Raw genomic sequence first — 8,677 nt, 5'->3', positions numbered from 1 at the left:
AACTGTTCTTCAAGTAAGACAGTCATGTGAAGAGACAGAGAGAAGGCCATGTGATAACAGCCTTAGAGATCAGAGTGATGCACCTACAAGCCAATGAGTCCAAAGGATTGCCAACTACCAGAAACTGGAGAGACAAGTAGCAGATTTTCCCTCGGAGCTTTAAGATGGAGGCAACCCTACTGACACCACAGCTTTGAACTTCTGGCCTCCAAATTGAGAGAGAATACATTTCTGTTGTCTTAAACCACTGGGTTTTGGTAACTTGTTACAGCCGTCCTAGGAAACTAATGCACCTTTTTGTAACGTGAAATACAAAAACCGATGTTTTTTTCTACATAAATATATAACAACCAGGAAGAAAATATAGGGGAAGAAAAATACCACTCAAAATAAAATAAAAAGTTAAATTTTAATTTAATGTAATAAATTTAATTAAAAATTAACCTTGCTTAGGGGCGCCTGGGTGGCTCAGTCGCTAAGCGTCTGCCTTCGGCTCAGGTCATGATCCCAGGGTCCTGGGATAGAGCCCCACATTGGGCTCCCTGCTCTGCCAGAAGCCTGCTTCTCCCTCTCCCACTCCCCCTGCTTGTGTTCCCTCTCTCGCTGTGTCTCTCTCTGTCAAATAAATAAATAAAATCTTAAAAAAAAATTAACCTTGCTTAGATATGTCCAGTACATATTTGAGTAAAACTTTAAAACGCCAATGAGAAAAGTACAGAACCTTTGAATAATCAGAAAGTTATAGTATGTTTTTGGTTGGAAAGTCACAGTTGGAAACAGGAGATAATTCTCTCAAAATTAATTTGTCCATCCACTGCTGTAGTAATAAAAATAACAAATTAAATTTTTGTAGATTTGGGAGAAATGAAAAAAAGTACTGAGGCTTATTTAGACAAAAAATATACATGTAGGCAAGAAAATAAGATTGAAAAATAAGATTCATAATTAGGAAAGATTAGCACCTCCATATATTAAAATGTATTATGAAATCTCCTAGATTTCTTATCGCTGAAAATGAAATTAAGACAGAGTAGGGAGCTATAAATAGATTAGAATACATTTAATTCATGATAAAATTAATTTCTAATTAATGAGAATAATTCAGTAGATTTTTTTTTTGAAAGACAGACAACCCAATTTTGTGGAAAAATTAAACTGGGTTTCCCACGTTATTCCTAATATCAACACACCTATCTGTTGATGCAATAAATATTTCCCTACAAGGATGAACATTTTTATTTCATTAAGTAATATATCCAAAGCACCCAAAAGAGTATCTGCCACATAAAGACAGTCAATAAATATGTTTCATAAAAATGAAATGTGTAGGAGAAAAAAATGGAATTTCTATAACATACTCTACGCAGAAGATAAAACATATAAATACTGGAATGAGAAGCACAGAAAGAAAGAAAAAAACACAACTCACCAAGAAAAATGTTGACAAAGAGCTAATTTCTTTAGTTTACAATGGATTCAAGAAAAGTAGCCTGCCATGGAAACAGACATGTTGAATAAAAAGAAATTACAAATGCTCAGTAAGCATTAGAAAGTATTATTTTCATAAAATAAATTTATATATTAATAATATATATATTATTAAAATAATAAAATAAAAATTGTATATTACGTTTATTACTTATTTTTTTACAAAATAGATGCAGAAACATGCAAATGTTTGATAATATTTAGAGCTTGTGAGAGAACGGAGAAATATATAGTTTCAACTAGTATTGGTGCCAGCTATTTGGAGGAAAATTTGGCAATAGCTATCAAAATTAAACATGTGTATACCAAGTGACTTAGCTTGCACTGCTAGAAATTTACTCAACTAGTAGCCACACAAATGATATAAATGTATTTATTACCAATATATAATGTTTATTGAAGTTCACCTGTTTACAGAAATATTCTTTGGGCTGATAAGAAAAATGTTAACAAGGAAGATAACGTCCTTTAATACAATATGTGTAACTAACTGAGGAGTTCACATCCTAATCAGAAGGTCGTGTGATATCTAAGTATGGTCAACATATCATTGTTTATAGTAACAAAAGAAGCATTAACCACATAAATTATCCATCTGGATAGTACTTGTTGATTAATTTTGCCATACCCACCCAACAGAATATGATGTAGCCATAGAGTCACATAGTTACATATATACTGGTACAGAGGATGAAAACAATAGGCACTTAAATGAAAAAAGCAAGATGTGGAATAAGGCACCTAGTGTGATTCCTTTTTATGTATATCAAAAGTTCTACTGCAAAGATGAACATAGATCTGTTGGTTAACAGTTTTACCTTTTTGGAAAAGTATGAAGTGAGGGAAGACAGTTTTTGATATCTGTCTGTAATGTCTGGATTTTTAACCCATGTTCAAACAATCGTCAACAGAGATTTTTGGACAGTGACTCGATGTGTCATTTAATTTTTTTTTTCTGTATAAACATATAATTACTTTTAAACACTAACAAATGTTGCACAATAAATAAAACTATAGAGAAAAAAAATCAATTTTGTCTTCTTGAGGCCATAGTTGAGGGCAGCTGGGGAAGCCCTTCCTTTTTTTGGTCTGAAGAATTATGCTTTCTCAAATTTATAATAAGAAAAGAATGCATCATATTCTGAATTTCCCAAGAAGTTGACCAAAAAAGTACACTTTATTTGTTGAAGTCTGAGTTGGAGTCTGAAATGAATCTTTGTAATTCCATTCGTGTCATCAACAGAAGCAGGAGTCCTGGAAATGCTGACAGGACGCAAACCCCAGTCTGGGCCTGGGAAGGCGCTGTAAATGAATCGGGCTCATTGTGTCTTTCCAGGCATGAGCTTTTTATTTATTTATTTTTAAAGGCTTATCATGTTGATGGCCTGTATCATTTGCACGAATAAAACTTCACGATAAAATATTGCACCAGTTCATCTGAAAAGTAGGAAATAAAAGATCATTTTGCTTAATTAGCTTTTAGTTTGCCAAAGGCTTTACAAACTAGAAGATGTGCAAACTTGTTTTTACAAATTACTCAAGAACAGAAAAAAAAAAATTGTTTTCAGATTTCCATCAAGTTCCATCAAGCTAGCTGTTCTTCACATTTATTTATTTATTTTTCCTAATGAGATGTTGTAGTTAGCTGCTTTCTCTGCTCTGTAGTTCATGGAGGGTAGGTGTTATCTGCATTATTAATTATTGAAACGGTGGTATATCTTGGTTAGGTTCTAAACTCAAAAGGGTTCTTATGACTAACCCTATGTCTCCCATAAAAATCATGAATTATGTAATGTGCAAATCTTTTCACTATAACATCACCGTTTCTGGCAAGCTAGGCAGCTATTTTTATTAAATGTTGCTCATCTGCCATATGGACTCCCATTTTCAAGTTAATTATGAAGCAGAGATGAAGAGATATTAAATTTGTAAAGTATCCTTGCAATTAAAAATATTTTAGGAGACCACACATATAAAATGGTTTCTACACTGCTCCACACATCAAGAGCAAGTGTTCCTTTCCCTAATTATACATGAAATGACACAAAATGCTAAAATGTTTTATTCAGGTGGAGTCACAAACTATTGGCAATATACCATTACCTCAAACCGAAAAAAAAAAAAAAGTTGCTGCTTTCTGTATTATACAGTCCATAGCACTTTCAATTGGCCATAGTCTTTATAATGCTCACTTAAATTGTTGTTAAATATTTATAAGCTTGAAAATTTGTCATATTGTAGACTAAAGCAGGGTTGATGTGAACCTCCAGTCATTTTAATGAGTCAATAACTCATGACTCGTTCTCCTTGAAAATCCCAAACATTGTATTTTTTTCTTCATTTCAAAACCATCTCCTTTAACTGCATACCTCTTCTGAGATAGATGCCTTTATTTTACGTAACCTTCTTTTCCAGTTTGTATTCTAGAATGCATTTCCCAATTTAGAACTCTCTCCTTTTCTTCCTTAGGGATTGCGTTTGACAGAAGAATGCTGATCTCTCCAGGCTTGGAGCCCTCGTGGCAATTGCTTTCCCTCATTTAACTATATTTTCTGTTTATACCTAATTATTTAATCACTTGTTAGATTGGTGAAGAATATCATATTGTTTTTGCTAAGATAAGAGTGAATTATTGGATTGCTTTCTTGTTTTCTCCCTCAGTTTACAGAAGTGTTAAGTCAAAAGCAAAATTTGTATTCATTTATTTTCTAGTAGTTACCAATAAAAAGGAAGGAATTAAGCAAAAAAAAAAAAAGGAAAAACTGAAGTCAAGTGAGGATTTCTCAGAACAGTTTTAAGTTCTGAAGCTGATAGTTAAACCAGGATTTCTGCTCTTAGAAGCATGGCTGCTAGTGTTTCTTTTCAGTTACTGACATATTTATTTTTAAGAAGGAAATCCTTGTACATGGAGTGGCTAATAGGTTCTAATTACAGCAAATTATACATTATAATCTTATTATATTTTCACAAAAAGCCCAAATATCTTTCTGAGTCACACAGTAAGGACTGATGGATCAAATACATTTGATTCTAAAGTCCATGTTTGTAACCCTTTTAAAAGACTTTGTTTCAAGAGCAAGAACCATAATTATCAATATGATTGCTATTTTATTCTACTTTTTATTTTAAAAAGCATCTTAAGAACCAGTATAGGATCGGTTATTTATAAGAAGCCCGTGAGGCATGAGGGTCAGGGCTTACTATTTCCACTTTGTAGACACGGAAGTTAAGGGGCATGCCAGAATATCACATTATATAAGTTAATATAAGTTAATATAGCTCTGTCTGCTCTAATATACACCCCCAAATAGTAACTGTTTAACCTCCCAAATATGTATTGCTTTGTCAAGCTAGTCCAAGCTTCCTTTGTGCTGGTAGTGGGGGCTCTGCTTTATATAGTTCTTCAAAGCCTTGGTGTGACTTAGACTCTGACTTCTTCACCATGTGGTTTCCAGATTCATCTTGTGTACCAACTTCCAGAAAGAGAGAGAGAGAGAGAGTATTGGAAAATTTTTCAATGGGCCAAGTCTGAAAATAGTATTTAACATCTCATTGGAGTCATATCACACAATGTAGATGGTTGGAAAGGTTGTTGTTGTGGTTATCTATTACTGCTTAACAAACCACCTCAAATCTTAAATAAACCACCCCAAATTTTAATGCCTACGAAGGAGGATTCCTTCTTAGCTCTCATTGTTCTAAAAGTTAACCAGACTCAGTTGGATGGTTTTCATGTAGGGCCATTTGTGGTTGTAATTTGATGTCAGCTGGGTCAGTAACCATAAGAAGTCTAGCCAATGGTCTTCAAATTCATCATAGCCCCATCACAAAATTGGCAATTGATATTGGCTGTTTACTCATAATTCAACTGTGGCTGTTGACCAGAACATCCTCAAGTAGCCTTTTCATGTGACATGGGATTCTTACAAGATGATAGCTAAGTTTCTAGGGGAAACATCTAAGAGCAAGTATTCCAAGGAGCAGGAAAAAGGAAACTGCTTGTTCAATATAGAATTATGCTGTAACTGGCACAGTGTTGCCTCTGCCATATTTTATTGGCAATATTAGAGAAATATATACCACTTCTTCAACAGGAGAGTGGCAAGATCACAATGAATGAGAGCATGGGCAATGGGAGATTCTGTTGCAATCGTCTTTAGAAAATGCAACTTGCCCCAGTAATGTAGCTGTGTGCCTAGCAAGAAACAGATTTGTTAGAAATAGCTAACCTATTTCTGCCATATTCTGTTAATAAGATATCCACCAAGGACATAAACCCAATAATCTTGATTTCCCAAAATAAATACTGAATAATCAAGATGGAATAAACTTTTATTATTATTTTGTTGACTATTAATCTCTTCAAAGAGCCAATGAGTAATAACATTGGGCTAATCATCACTTGCACTGGATTAGCTGCTCCCTTCTTTGTAAACACTGGAACTAAACAGCCATATGGTAGGCAAGTTAATTTAATTTGACCTCTTTAATCATAGAGAGAATTTCTATGCCTCACTATAAAAGAAAATCATTCTGGTTGTGTATTTGCCTTTTCTTCCTGTGAAGCTTTTGTTAGCACAGACATCTATAGACATGGTTCATCACTATAGTTTTACATGAAAAATTCTGCTTCTACTGATTTTAGAGCAAAATAAATGAAGCAATCATTTCACCTCATACAATGTATGGGTCTTAACATTTACTCTATTATCAAGATGTAGCTGGCCCTGAAGAATATTGAAATAAGCTTACTGAAGACTCAGTTACTGCCTAATTAGGAGAAAAACATTGGAAGTTCAGGTGCCATTCTGAATATGTCTAAATGAGTAACATATGGTGATCTTTTTCTTATAGCTAGACTATATTTTCCTGGGTGCCAAAAAATGGAAGTCAGTATAGCTATAGTGTATAACTCATTAAATATTTTTTTGCTCACAGTCCTCAAAACTTTGGACTTTGCTAGTTTAGATGTTATAGTAATCACGCTTATTAGTTTTAGTCACATAGTAAACACTGTCCAAAATTCCAGTGGCTTAACTCCACAAAGGTTTATTTCTTGCTCATGTAAAGTTTGGTGGAAGCTCTCTTCTGTCTTATTATGTGGAAAGACTGGCTCTAACCTTTTTGTAGCACTTATTTCTTAATACATGGCTTCCAACTGACAGCAGGGAAAGGACAATGAAGAAAACATGTCATCTCTAAAGTGCCACAGGCCAGATGTGATATGTCTCCAATCACATTCCCATAGGCCAGAACTCAACCACATGGCCCTAAGTCAACTTCAAGGAAGGGTCTTAATGTGTGTTGGTCCTAATTTTCTCTGCCACAAAGACCATCATCACTAAGAGTTGAATGATTCCACCAGAAGACACAGCAATGCTCCCACTGAAGTAGAAAGACTGAAACGTTTTGGACTTTTCATGGCATTGGACCAGTAGGGAAAAAAAAAAAAAATACTGGTTGACATAATCCTGATTATCTTGGGCAAATAAGATTACTACTATACAGCAAAAAGTATTCAGCCAGATACTCAAAAGATCCTCTAAGGATAACTTTTACCATATCTGGAGGAAGAATAAAGGTGAATATAACTGAAGACTAAAGTAGTCAGTGCAACCAACAAAACGGTATTAGTTTTGCTAGTAACAATAAAACAAGAACAACAACAAACCTAAGAATTTCAATGGCTAACAAAAATAAACGTCATACTCTTATGTTCACTGTATTTAAGTCTGCTGAGGTTAGGCTAATTGGGGCTAAACTCAACTAAGAAAGCTGATCCATAGTTCTGGAAGGGTTTGGGTCTTCTTTTGAGTTTTCTGAAAGAAGGCTGAAAGGATAGCAAGATAGTCCCCTGGAATATGATCTTTATGTCAGACTACAGATAACCAATCATATTTAAGGCTCCTGCTCACGTCGTATCTGCCAACATTCTGCAGGTCAAAGCAAGTTATATGGCCAAGTCCAATATCATAAAAGCAAGGAAATATACTCTGGCTACCCGAGCAGGAGGTACAGTTATATGTCACAAGGTATGAATGAATACTACTATAATAGGTAGGAATGGAAGATTTGGAAACAATACACTTAAGTCATACTATTTGCACGATAATGTTATCTTAAGTAATGAAAATTTCAATCTGTTTCTGAAACAAGTCTTCACAGATAAAAGAAATATAGGTTGGAAGTAGAAGAGCATAGTAAACATGAACTTGTCCAAGACACAAAAAGATTTGATTTCATGGAAGCCAACTACTCTCCTCCAATAATTAAAGCACTCTATCTTGGTCAATTGCAATATTTGGACTCTAGCTCCTTTAGTTACATCAGGAGGAGAGCTTGTACTCACCCAGTCATGATAAGATAATGAGTAATGCCATTCGTTCAACAAGTTTTGTAACTGCAATCATAAGGCATGCACACAGCCTCTTGATCATACCAGGGGAGGGGTTAGTACTTTCAATTCCATGTATGTTGAGCTAAAATGATGTGACTACAGCCAAGATTCTGACACACCACATTGCTATTATATTCTTGTCTCTCATCTTGCCATTATTTTCCTCATCAGAAGTCTCTAATAAAACCCGCACAGATGAAGTTTCAGAGCCTCTTCCTTAAAATCTGACATTTGTCCCTGCCCGATTTCTGTGTGCTACCTCTAGAATTCCACGGCAAGAGAGGTCCAACTCTGCCTTTGTGAGTTTTTACCAACAGGCTTTCCTGTATGCTATCATTGGCCTTTGTTTGCTTGACTGCCCTCCAGCTCCAATTTCCTGCAGAATTCCTGATACATTTCAGGTTCTGTTAAACATGAAATGTACTAATGAGATACTTACAAGACAGAGGAAGAGGTAGAAATCACCTTTTTTTCTTCTGAAAGATGTGGCCAATATTTGGATAGATGTGAGTTTTATTCAGTTTCTGATTGAATTTCTGTACTCTGAAGGTCATGTGTTATTGAGTTACTGTGATGTCTGCTGCGATTTTCTGTAGCTTCCTAACCTTTAGGTGACAACCGCAACCTTCCATCTCCCTGGACAGTAGCTGGACCTCGACTCAGAGCTCATGCAGATTTTCAGTTCTCTATTTTTCCTAATGTGTTGAAGCACGATATTTTCTATATTAAACCTCTTTCTACTTGAAATAAATGGGGGATTTTTTTTTTTTTTTTCCTGATTAATCTTGAAGG

This window comes from Mirounga angustirostris, unplaced genomic scaffold (assembly GCF_029215605.1).
Source record: "Mirounga angustirostris isolate CCGP_5_RB_7025 unplaced genomic scaffold, mMirAng1.0.hap1 SCAF_4, whole genome shotgun sequence".
Classification (NCBI taxonomy): Eukaryota; Metazoa; Chordata; class Mammalia; order Carnivora; family Phocidae; genus Mirounga; species Mirounga angustirostris.
The sequence above is the reverse complement of the archived record's forward strand: the minus strand, read 5'-3'. Positions refer to the sequence as shown.